The following is a 14,106-nucleotide window of genomic DNA, read 5'->3' on the forward strand; positions in this document are numbered from 1 at the left end:
CTATACAGGAGATACACAATAATTAGTCGAAATAGGGAAAAGAACTTGTATTTAAATACTGGTGCTAAAGCAGTAAAATTGGTATCTCAAGTTACTTTAAACAAGGCCATTGCTTATTCTATTTGCATAATTAGCCTAACTCATTATACTACAGAAGAACTTTGAGCATACCACAAGTAAATTATTACAAAAATAAGTTAATGAGACTTTATTACTCTCCACAGACATTGTTCTTTATAGTCACCAGTGACTTTCATGTAGACAAATCCAAAGATCAATTCTCATTATTCATCTTTTTTAATCTATAAGCAGCATTTGACACAATTTCTCTTTTTTATCTCTTTTTCTCTGGCCTCCCAGGATCACGCACTAACCAAATTTTCTTTCTACTATGCTAGTCATTTCTTCTCAGTCTCCTCTGTTGGTTCCTTCTCTTCTCCCTGACTTCACTGATGAAGTGCCTCAGTCTCATAACTTTAAATGCCATCTGTCTGCTAAAGTCTACCAAGTTTATATCTCCAAGCTAAGCCTCTCCCTCATCTCCAATTGGATATCTAATGGCTATTTCAAACCATTATCAGAAATCAGTTTTTTCAATCTGCTCTACTCCCAATCTTCAATTTCCTCCTTCCAGTCGCTCAGGCTAAAATCCATATAGTTATCATTGATTTCTCTCTCTCACTCCATTTCAAATTCTTCAGAAATCCTACTGGGAGTAACATAAAACTATATTCATGATCAGCCACTCCTCAACATTGTCATAGTTGCCAGCCTGACTATCACCTCTCATCTAGACTGTTGTTATGTTTCCTCTTATTATAGTGTAATTATATAGACTTATTCCACATAAGGGCTGTTCAATTAATTATTTTTCTTTGCCTAATCATGCTGGAAAAATTATAACACTTTTTAGACAATTATTTCATATATACTTTTTCGTTTTCACTCAAACAACATTTAACATGAAACAGCATTTCTAGTCAAAGACAGTCATTTGGAATAAATTTAGATTGTATGTCATATTTGGATGAACCTAAAATGTTTTGCTTTGTGAATGTACCCCAGTAAGGGAGATGGAGAGATAGCACCCTCTAAACTCTTCAATCTGTTGACTGCACGCTATTTCCATGTGTTTCAAAGGGCATTCGTATTTAACGTATGGTTATCATCAAGCACATGTGACTCATATTGAAGACCTGCCCAGAAGTCAATCACTTGAATTTCCTCCATCTTCCAAAGAATGACTCCTTTGTACCCTTCTTCCACTAATTCCACCAGCTTTAACTTACTATCAAGTATCAAGTATTCTTTTCTTTGATAAATACAATCAACCTTTATTCCCTGACTTTTTATGTAAAAATGTATTTATTTGCTTTCAAATTTTCATAACTTATATAAATTTGTTTTCATTTAACTGATACATTACTCTGTTTTTAAAAAACTCTTTGGGTATCTTGGATGGGATGGAATGGCTAATAATTTTTTCCCATTAGAACTAATGGAAATGTTCTTTCATTTAATAATATTTCCACCTACCAGAAGAGTTTTCAGAAACAAAATTATTAAGCAAGAGATAGTTATATAAAGGGCCCACTTGGGAATAAATGCAGAAAAAGTGCCCCATCATTCTTAAATTTACTGCCTCGCTGTGATTTTTTTCCACTGTCACAACTAACTGTTTAGAACAATTATAATTTAGAATTTGAACACAGATGTAATTCAGAAAGATGCACTCCCCCTGCCCCGCCAAATTACGTGGAATGCCTTTGTTTCCATTGCACTTTATACTCATTACTCTGTGTAGACTGTACTTACAGTCTGTAAGTTCATGGATGCCTAAACATACCGCATCAGGTTTGGATGCATGCCTGGATTACGAATAAAAATACACATGGGGCTATAGGCATGGCAGGAGGGGACTACTGAGAGGTATAGGTTCTAGAATGGTTGGTCAATATTTATTAACAAGATACTGTGCATTAAAAAGTGAAAGTTACTGGGAAAAATGCCTAATTTTATCTTTAAAATACATTAACATATACAGAACACATTAAATCAATTGTAGCAGCATCTTAGATGTTGTATATCTGACTTTAAGCCGTCAATCCCTAATTTTCTTATCAGTTTAGACATTTTTAAAATAATGACTCCTTAGGTTAAAAACTGTTGGAGTGTACTACTTACCCAAAATGCTTCAGTTCTCATTAAAAAAACACAAATAAACAACAAAACAAAACAATTTTCCTCTTCCTGCCTACTTCTATATATTTTTATTGCTTGTGGAGCTTGGGATGCATTCTTTCTACTTTTTAGAGATTCATATTAAATTTATATTTCCCCATATCAACTCATAATCTTGGTAAATATAAAAAAGAGGTTGGATAAGTAAAAACCCTCTAAAATTCTTATTTTTAGGAGAAAAAAAGGAAATTGAGTTTATTCTACTAATGCAGATAACTTTGATATAATCTAATTCTGAACTAAGCAATTCTTTTTGATTGCATGTAAATTATAAATTACTTAGAGCACCAAAAAGTCGTTTTCTCTCTTAGAATTTTTAAGTCATTCTACAACAATGTAATATTAGTCAGCATTAAAGAGTATGACCTTGTACTACTAGTGCATATTCACAAAAGTGATTATTTAATGTGTGCCCTAGAATATCAATATCAATTATTATTGTAGAATTGTGTAGAAGAAAGACTGCATCTGTGTTAATGATATAGCAATAGCTGGAAATTGGACTTGGAAGAGAAAAAGGTTGAAAATTAAAAACCTGATTGGCATCTATGAACTATGTATTAATTTTGTCTAAATTATTCAGGGTTTACTTTTTTCTCACATATAAGTTTATGAGAAATGCCCACCACATTACTTAGCACATAGTAGACATTAAATAAATGCTTTTCCCCATTCATTAGAATGTGGAATAAAAGCACTGAGATCTGAGTTTGCTTCAGTGAAATGCATTTCAGAAAAGAGGGGAAATAAGCTAAGTTAGCCACTTTGGGATTTGACCATGTGAATGCTCCTGGAACCTTGTTATGGAGATTAGGATTATTTGACTCTGATCCAAACATTTAGGTAAGAAATGAAGCATCAAATAGCTAGATTAAAAATGGGCAGTAAAAATGGTAGATCAGAAATCCTAACAAGATGACTGTGTATGTATGCTTATATATGTACTTAACCACCTAAAGATTTTAAGAGATTTTTATAAAAGCTTTAAAGAATGTTTTTTAAATCTAGTATTCTTACTAAAGATGACTTGTGGCAATGAGCAAGTATCATTTCTTGCTCTCTTTCTCCCAGCTCATATGGAAAAACAAATTACTTACTATATAAAATAGAAGTTATCAGCAGTATTGCTAATTGATGGTGTAGCTGCCAAATACCAAGTCACATTCTGACAAAGAATATGACCTAATGTTACTCAATAACATTTCATCAATCACAAGTCAGAAAATAACCAACAGTCAGTATTTTCTTTGGATCAGCAGTGCAACTTAATAGTGGCAGTTAGCATAATTAAAGGCCAGTAACCAGATTAAAAAGTCTTAGTTTGTAATTTTTTTTTTTTTTTACTAAGAAAAAAATAGGAATTAAATGATGTTTGAGTTGAATCCAAAGTATGGGGAAAATCCCACCAATATGATTTAAAAGCTTTCAATGAGTATTTAATGAGTAGCTAGCTGGTGCCCAGTGAAGGGGACTAGAGGGGATATAATCTCTGCTCTTCATGTGTTTACAATATAATTGGGTAGAGAAAATAAGCAGATTTAAAACAAAAAGCAAAAGCGTAATGGCTAAAAATGAAATGCTATAGGATATCTAAGGATAGAGAGAACTGTATGTGTTGAAATTATCAGAAAATAACATCGCATAGACAGTAAATTTCAAGAGGATGTATGAATGGAAGGCGTTTCAGCAGTCCCTCTTGTCCCTAAAGCTGACTTTTTAAATGAGCACATAAAAACTTACCTAACAAGTACATAGAAAGGTACCTCTGCACCCCAATTGTTCAGGACACAAAAGTTTAATGCAATGAAATACTTCATATGCAGTCATCATTTTGTAGCCATTAGCACTCAAATGATAACTGAAATTATGAACATACGCAAACTTGAACAACTGGATCTAGAGGCAGAAGCAAAGAACCAAGTAAGGAGTCATGTGTAAAATACAATGATCGGCTTTGAGAGATGCAGAAAAATATTCCTCTCAGGCACTAAGAGTAGTAAGTGACAAGTTAACAATATCAAGGCAATATGAGTGAGATAGAAAATAATATTGGGCCAACAATATTATTGGTCTTTGGTACCACCTGAGTTACAGAAACAAAGGTCAGAATGAGTAGATCTGTTCAATTAAAAAGCATCATCAATCTTTGGAAAAGCTGGACAGTGGAAAAAGAAAAACGAGAGTTTGCATGTTATCTAAACATTCTGGAAACAGATAGCAATCATATTCTTTCAAAAACCTAAATGGCCATTGCAAATGTCACTGCTTTGGTGACTGTTTTTGATATAGCATAGAGAAAAACAGCTTCAGAAAATAAGAATTATTTTTTCTTCTAAGAAAAAGAAAGTCTAGTGCTAAATGTGAATGTTGCAACCTGGCCACTCAGCGTGAAACAATACAGATGCTGATGGTGCTGTCTCATGGCGTGAGGTAGTGTGACGGAAGGCGAGTCCAGTTCGTCAGAACAGAGCACAGGTTGCCTGTGTCCTCAAGCTCATAACATGACTTTCCTGTGCCTCCGTTTCCTCATCTTTAGACTATTAAAAGCATCTGCCTTTTAGGGTTGGTGTGAGGATGAACTCACATAAGTTTTTATACCAGTCACTGGCACAAACTGAAAGTTGGAAGCGTTTGCCATGTTACGTACAATGTGTTATTTAAAAATTTTTTTTCCTAATTTTTAAATTACAGTTTACATTCAATATTACTTGGTGTTAGCTTCAGGTGTACAGCGTAGTGGTTAGATAATCACATACTTCAATATTTCCAATACCCACCTGGCATCATACATTGTTGTTACAATATTATTGACTGCTCTCCCTGTGCTGTACTTTATATCTTCACCAATTTGTACTTTTTAATCCCTCACCTTTTTCACTCATTTCCCCAACTTCCCACCCATCCGGCAACAGTCAAAATGTTCTCTGCATTGTTGAGTCTGTTTTTTGTTGTCTGTTTATTTTGTTTTTTAGGTTCCACATATAAGTGAAATCGTCTGGCATTTGTCTTTCTCTGTCTGACCTACTTCACTCAGCACAATACCCTTTAGGTCCATCCATGTTGTCACAGATGGCAAAATTTCATTCCTTTTTTATGGCCAAGTCATCTTTCATTGTATGTACCCACAACTTCTTTATCTACTCATCTATTGGTGGGCACTTAGATTGCTTCCATATCTCGGCTACTGTAAATAATGCTGCAATGATCATATGGATGCATATTTGTTTTTGATTTAGTGTTTTGGGTTTCTTCAGATAAATATCCAGAAGTGGAGTTGCTGGGCCCTTCTTTGTCTCTTGTTATAGCCTTTGTTTTAAAGTATTATGCTAAGTGAAATAAGCCGGTCAGAAAAAGACAAGTACCACATGATTGCACTTATATGTGGAATATAATAAACAAAATAAACTGATGAACAAAATGGATCCAGAGACATAGAAGCATGGAACAGACTGAGGGACCTCAGAGGGAAGGCGGGGAGGGGAGAATGGGTGGGAGAGATTAATCAAAGAACTTATATGTTTATAAGCATAACCCATGGACACAAACATTGGTCTAGGGAAGGCCTGGGGGTGGGATGGATGGGGGGTGGAGGGGATCAATGGGGGTAAAAAGGGGACATCTGTAATATTTTCAACAATAAAGATAAAGAAACAAAAAAATAAATAAACTCTATTTTGTCTGGTATAAATAGTGTTACCCCATTTTAAAAAAATTCTCCATTGTCATAAACTATCTCTTCCCATTCCTTTATTTTCAGTTTGTACATGACCTTTGATCTGAAATGAGTCTCTCGTAAACAGCATATGTGAGGGTCTTGTTTGGTTACCTGTTGATTGGTTTCTTTTTAATGAGTACACATTTCCCAAATGATTCTACGAGGTTGAGATGTGATTTCTGAGAATTGTTATAAACAATTGTGTAAACTTTATTTTGGGCTACAATGTACTGTTTCACATATCTTTATCTTTCAGTATTTATATACAGTATGAGGCTCTGGTCTCTCATTCACAATTGTGAACACACACTCTACATCTTCATAGAATAAAAGGCCAGAGAGTTTTGTGCTCCATTTTCATGTCTTACCCTTGAAAGATGGGTGTGTCTCAAAATATAGTCTACTAGTCACCTGCTGCCCAAATAGGGTGCTTATTAAATATATGCATTCCTGGGTCCTATCACAGAACTACTGAATCATAATTTATTGGAGTTAGATCCAGGAAAATATATTATTTTTATAAGCATATTTTAAGTTGAACAAATGCATATTTAAATTTGAGAACCACTGACATAGATTATTTGTTATACTCTCTCATGTTTTCTCACAAGTCGTTTGTTTGTATTACTTTTCACGTATTCATATATTATCTTTCCATATTTTCTCTTATTGGCCTTCAAGTTTACAGGTAGAAAGAAAGCAGCATTTTAGTTAACAAAAAAATAATTCTATAGGCTATTTGAGATTTGGATGATAAAGTTAGTTGTGTATTTTAAATTGTCAGCTGCATTAACCAGGTGACTAAACGTTTTAATACAAAGCATCTAAAAAAAAATAAGGTAAATAACAACGAATGCGGTGTAAGATACAGTAAGAAGCTGTGCAAGTCCACTAGCATGCCTGCACATATGAAGCTCCTGTTATGCTATCAAACACTGTGCTAAGTATGTTGCATACACTATACTATTTAATTATCATGACATCCTTAGGAGATGAAAACTAATATTTACAGATGAGGAGACAGATTGAGAAATATGAAACAACTTTCCTAGGGTCACCTAGAAGAAAGGGCTAAAATGCTCAACAAACTGTATGATTCCTAACAATGATCCCAAGTGTTATGATATTTTTTGTAGTATATAAAGTATAGACACTTAAATATAGACCTTGGACATCCAGGCAAGCATCACATAATGAATATATATTTTGATATGTTTTCTCTTCCAATAAAAGACTTTACTAAAATTAGCATAAAGTAATAAAAATGTACAAACAGACAGGACAGAGAGAATGGTGTGGTGAAATGGTGATATAAAGATGTCAACACATTTTAGAATTTAAAAGAGAATGAAATTGTTGCCAGGGAGGAGAAAGGTGACAAAAGCAAATTGATTAATATCATAGAACCATGGAAAAGCTCCATACTGGAGATTACAGGAAGCAGGGTAAGATGTAGGGATAAAAATGGGGGAAACTCAAGATTTGTTTTGTGGAAAAATTGAACCAGCATGACTCTAGAAAGTGCTTCTTATATTTTTAATATATCATGCTACAGGTATAAAACAAACATATATATATAAGGCCTACAGGGCAGTTGGCAAGTATCTATATAAGTCTGATAAAATATTCAATATTTTTACTTATATTTATTAATCATAAGAAAACATACAAAGTGTTAGGGAAAATATTAAATATTAACTTTATATAAAACTTTCATAGAAAGTATCTTAATTTTTAATATGAATAAAGTTGCCATTCTGAATATTACCCTTTTTGTATCAATTTTTTATTAAAATGGTTTTATAATATACCAGATTAAAAATGTAGTGCTATAAAAAACACTAATAATTATTTAGTTTGTTCTTTGGGGCATTTAAAAAAAATTTAAAATATTTCAAAATTTAAGATTTATTTATTTCAATTTGCTTAATTGGTTGGTTCCAATTACATAATCTGCCATTATCAGAAGAGATGCTTTTTTCCCACTAAAATAGAACCATATTTTTGCAAATATTCAAAAATTAGAAGTTGAAATAATTAATAATATGCCCTCCTCTTCTTTCATTACCAAATACAATGTTAGTTACTTATGATAGTTTGAATAGAGTTGATTTCTAATTTAACTTTTCATACAAATTATTTCAACAAAATGATGTTCTAATTTGTAGAAGACACATGCGTTGCTAGAACAATCTCCCTGCAGCTGGTTTGAAAAGGACTATAGTCATAGTACCTAAAAACATGCATGCAAGTACATAAACTACAAATAAAGTGTCCAATAAATGAACACAAAAAGTCTGACTACCCCCTGGAGCTGTGTCTGCTGAGTCTCCACCTGACATCTCTATTCCCCAGTCCCTGCCAGGAGCCTCTTTGGTGAATGGAACACAAACTCCTCCTTCAGCCCCCTGGGGTTCTCGTCTGCAGCGGTCAGTTGGACACTCTGCAGCTGGCTGCTGAAACACATCAAAGCAATGACATGCGACCTAGGAAATAATTGATGCTGAAGTTGCTCATCATGCCTGCTACTGGAAGGGGTTAGAAGGGGCCTTTTAAGAGGCCCTGGACATATGGGTGATCAGATAATTTATCATCCAAATCAGGACTCATTTAACAGTAAAAGGGTGTGCTATTTAATTACATTGGGGCAACTGGTATAAATCAAGGCTGTTGGGTCTAATGGGAAATGTGATTACACCACTATGGCTCCACGCAGGCTCCATCTGGCCATTTCAAGGGCTTAGGAAATCAGTATCTCATGGTCAATCTGAAATCCATTCACAGTACTTAATTGGGAAGCTCAAGCCTTGTCCTGAAATAGGAAAATTGAGTAGAAGTCAATAAATAATGATGCAGCTTGAAGAAGAGTACAGCCAACCTTACACGTCACCACACCTACTTACCCCCTTACTCTCCCAACATGTGGCAGTTTCCCGCTGAAACAGCCAGGTCACCACTCACCCGCTCTCTGAGAAACCTATCAGTTGTTAAGTTTCACCCTCATACACACACCGCTTGCAATTAGCTTTTTAGTGCCCCCAACTTAAGTATTTGGAATGGATAGACAAAGATTTCTAGACATTTGTGAAAAGATATTCATATGACATATGGAGAATAAAACAATTAGAAAAACAGAATATTAGAGGCCTAGAGGATAACAGTATATTGGGAACTCCAGAAGAAATATCTTTATTTAAAACAACAATAAAACTGGGATTCAAAGAATATTTAACATGTAACCAGGTAAAATGTAGCATTTAGAGGGTGCTAGAGTTCTGTTGAGAATTTTTAAAAATTGGTTAATGAGAGAATAATAAATAACAAGCAATCATAAACAATTACTTACTCCAAAAGAATGGTATTCTTGCACAAGAAAGAAAATATGTATCTCTTGGCTCTACAATGAATAACATTAACATAATCATAATAAGGTAAATCCTGAATATTGAGTTAACCAAAAAAGTTTGGGAAATGGAAGGAGATAAAATTGGGGAAGGGGAATGTAATAATACTAATTTCATATATTCCATATTAGAAGGTTAGTAGCTATCTTAAATAGCATCTGCATAAGTATGCTATTTAAAATTTATCAGAAATGCAAGAATTTAAAAGATTTGCATTTAGGATGTGAGACTGGATGATGGTGTGACAACAGGTTCCTGTTATCACTTATAAGCTTCCTAGCAGCATCTTATGTTTTTAATTAAGATCTTACACACAAATGAAATTAGTACAAAGAATATGGGAGCCATTAGATGGGTATGAACAGACGGGTGTTGTGATATGGTTTACATTTTAAACATCAATAATACAGTAAGTAGAAAAATCGCAGACTCTAGAAAGCATATGTATAGAAAGATCTGTGTAAAGATATATAAATATTTGTAGTTAACAGCAGTTAACTCTGGGTGGCAGACTTTGGAGTGATTTAAAAATAATTCATTGTGTTTATAATTTTTTTCTATAACTAACTTGTACTACTTGTCTAATATCTGGAAGTAAATGCCCAAAGTCATAGATACTCAGATAAGAGCTGACCAAATGAAGCTTCAGCATCAAGGCCCTCACTTGCACAGATCGGTCGTTTTATACTCATAATTTTTTTCCTTTTGCTTAAATTCTGCCTACTTCTAAATATTGTATAGCCATTAGGCACCATAAAACCTAGACCTGCCCTTATATGTAGGTTCCAGTTCTAGCCCCGCTCTTTACTGCCATGTGATCTTAGGCAACTCACTCATAACTCACATAATTTAGGTAACTTCTTTATAATTTCCTTATTTGGGAAACGAGGGTGTTATCATCTCTATCTCAGAGTCATTATAAAGATTAGATGTCATACTAAAAATAAAATGCCTTTTACTGGGCCTGGCATATCATAGACACTATAAATGTTAGTTCTCTTTTTGACATTTTTAAATAATAAAATTTTAAGATGAATTGTATGTTTCTTATCTTTGTAGAGCTAGCCATAAATCACTGCTGAAGGTAAAATAACTGTTTTGTCCTAGAGCCTTTAGAATTCTTCAGGGTAGCTCCTCTGGCATGCTTCTCTGGATGGCCTCATGTTCTATTTATGCTTTCCCCATAATTATATATCTTTTGCTTTCCTGTTTTAACTTGATGTATGAATCTGGCCTTATTTATTCATTGATGAGAAAGGCTGGTCATCTGTGAAAACTTTGCATGCTCTGTTACTTTCCTAAGCCTCCCATAGCAAAGTATCCCAAACTGGGTGGCTTAAAGCAACAGAAATTTATTCTCTCACGGTTCTGAAGGCGAGGGTTCAATAGTAAGGTGTCGGCAGGCCCATGCTCTCTCTGAGAGAATCCTTCCTTGCCTCTTAGGTTCTGGTGGTGGGAGCAATCTTTAGTCCTCGGCTTGTAACTGCATCATTCTCTCGCCCTCCATCATCATCACATGATCTCTTCCTTATGGGTGTGTCTGTGTGTGTCTGTGATGCCATCATCTTAACCTGATTACATTGTGAAGACACCATGTATATCAAAATAAGGTCCCATTTACAGGTACCTGGTGTTAGGACTTTAACATATTTTTTGGGGGTACTCAAGTCGTCCACAACACGTGCCAAAAAATTTAGCCACCACGGGATACAATCAGCTTCAAGTTTCTTATTCTATTTCAATTGCCATTTTTTATAACTTCCAGAAAAAGAAAAACAAGTGGGAAGTAAAGGTTTTGTGAAGTTTTAACAGGAATTTAATAAATCTAACATCACTTTCATCTGAATGTGATATTTTAAGGATTTCCTTTCTTTGTGATATTAAATATTATTTAGTTTTCATGAGGTAGATACCTTTTTAATTTTGCCCATTTGCTTATGTAAATTTAACAATTTATGAACAAGTATTAAAGGGTTATTTTACAAAAAAAATAAAAGGAATGTGGAGAACTCTTTTAGCATGTGTTAAAAAACACTAAATTCCCAACCTACTTTTCACTCATGATAAAAGTAAGCTGGTTGCTAAGGCCTGAATCCAAGGTTTGCCTTGGATTTTGGAACTTCCAAAAATACTTTGATGGCTCAAAACCCAGCTCATGAATCATTCTCAGTATCACTGTGAGACTATCAAGGCGATTTTCAATCCGTGTGCCACAGCAGGCACACTGGTGTGCTGCAAGAATTTTTAAAACATGCAATGCCTGACTATTTAGTCAGGGGCACTGACCTCTTTTCCCTCAGATTGACAAATAAAGAAATGATAACAGCAAACACAACAATAGCCATCCAGTGTGAATGAATCAAAATTATACCTATTTTTTTCCAGACCTGCAAAATATATATTTTTGGTGTGCTGCGGAATTTTAGTAATTAGTTTATATGTGCCATGAGATGAAAAAGGTTGAAAATTGCTGGGCTAGTGGGATGAAAAATTTTATTACAGCAAATTATTTTATGTCAAAATGATGTGCACCACAAGACAAAATATATTTAATGAGCTCTAATAATAGTCTGTGTCCGATAGCTCTTAAATTTGAAGTGCAGGTGTTATTGGTGGAAGTGGTGTTCTCAGGGTGCCTCAAGGGAAAGAATTTCCTGAGACCCCCACAGGAGGATGGGTTTTGTAGAAAACTTTATTGGTGATGTAAAATGAAGGGGGTTCCCCTCTAAGGTCCCATCTTTGTCCATCTCACCATGGAAGAAGTCCAATCTTGTCTTCAGCCGGGCTAGAATCAAGGCCACTGCCCAGAATTTTTGTTTCATATTAAAGTACAGTCCAGTCCAGCATCTGGCCACCTTACTTGTGTTCCCACCTGCAGTACATTGCCTGTGGGGTTCTCATGGCCATGGGCCATGTGGCTGCTTAAGGTCACATAAGCAAGTGTGAGTCTTGGAGCAAGAGAGAGTAAGGGAAAAAGGAGGCAAGAGAGAGGAAAGTATTTGGGAATTTTACCCTTCCAAGACTGCATCGCTTGCATTAGGGTCCACCATCCTAGCCAATGATCTATTTTCCAGGCTAGACTGATGGGCAAGCACCTTCTGCAAACCACCCTGACTTCCTGTGCATTTGTCCATCTCCCCTTTGTTTGATTCCTTCCCCCAGTGATCTGCAGGGAATGGACCAGTGGTTCCCTGGGTAGTGTGAAGCTGTAGCTTCCTGGTGAAGCTGCCCAGATGACCATGCTTATAATGCCTGGCCTCCCCTTTGCTCTCTTTCTATTATTAATATTACTAAACTAGCCAATTATGACAATAACACAGGTACTTCATATTTGAATGTTATACTGAAGACAGACTCCTTCCTAATAAAAAAAATATATTGTCTCAGATTATCTAAGTAATTATTCTCTGCTTTGAAAGTTTGTGTTTTACTCTTTGTTTTATCAAACAAAAAAATACATGTACATATATCCTTCCTGATTTTTAAAAATTCTATATCAAATAACAGCTAGGTGTATGCTTTAAAAAGAACTAAGATCTTTATATATATCAAAACACTAAATATCTTCTAATTATCAAATTGAGATATCATAATATTGATATATTTAGTTGCTCTTTTCTGAACTTTCACATTGGATATTTTTGCATTTAATTATATTGCCCTCAAATCTTATTTTGCTTTGAATATGAAGCATAGATTAGGACTTCCACAAGAACATTATAAGTTCCTTGACAGCAGGCACTGTGACCTATTTGATTTTGTGCCAAACATAGCCTAGCACATAGTAGGTGGTTGGAAAGTGTTTTTCTGTTGAAGAAATAACACTGGTGTGGTGATAATGGAATATTTGCCTGTAAATACAAAACACTCAGTTCTATGAGTTCAAAGGTGGAGAGTAGAGAATGTATCTTCTTAGGCATCTATGGACATGTTTAGAAATGCCCTTGGTATGACTCTCAAACCCAGAGGCACATAGGATGGTAGGGTAATATTTTAAATAAGAAACATGCGGTTTTAGTAAGGGTCGAAGCAGGAAACTAACAGTGCACCCAGATGAGGTTTGGAGAAAGTTTAATGAAGAAACTATTTAGAAAGATGTGGGCAGCATTAAGAGAATGAAATAAGGGATTGTGCTGGGGATGGGGAGAGGACTATTGTCACATCCAGGCCTCAGGGGGCAAAGGGAAGGAGCTGTCGCAGAAACCTGAGAAAGCTCTCCAAGAAGGAACGCAGCCAATGCAACCCACATCCGTGAGAGAGTGAGGCAAATAAACGCCTGTTCCTCCTACTCTGGGTCTCCTGTAGGCGCCTTTATTGACCAGGCCCAGGGGAAGGCAGTGGACCATGCTATCAACAATGAGTCACAGAACAGCGTGGAAAGGAGAAAAGAATGAATCTGGAGAGACAAATGGAGAATGCCTAGCAAGGTTTTGTTCTTCACGTTACCATGTGATACATAGATTAAGCAAAAGGATAAAGGAAATCTTAGGCACCTTCTAGAGGATATTTATTTAATGATCATAGTTGAAGTCTAAAACTTAGTACTAGAAACAACATAGATATATATATATCTATATATAAGATCTATCTATATATTTATGTTTAGATTTTACTTTATAGGATTTCTCTTTTTTTACATTGTTTCTTCTTTATTAAATTTATTGGAGTGACATAGGTTTCAAGTGCACATTTCTATGATCCATGATCTTCATATTTTCTAATCTAGAACATCTAAGATTGGTATTC

The sequence above is a fragment of the Miniopterus natalensis genome, chromosome 2, assembly GCF_054644295.1.
Source record: "Miniopterus natalensis isolate mMinNat1 chromosome 2, mMinNat1.hap1, whole genome shotgun sequence".
Taxonomy (NCBI): Eukaryota; Metazoa; Chordata; class Mammalia; order Chiroptera; family Miniopteridae; genus Miniopterus; species Miniopterus natalensis.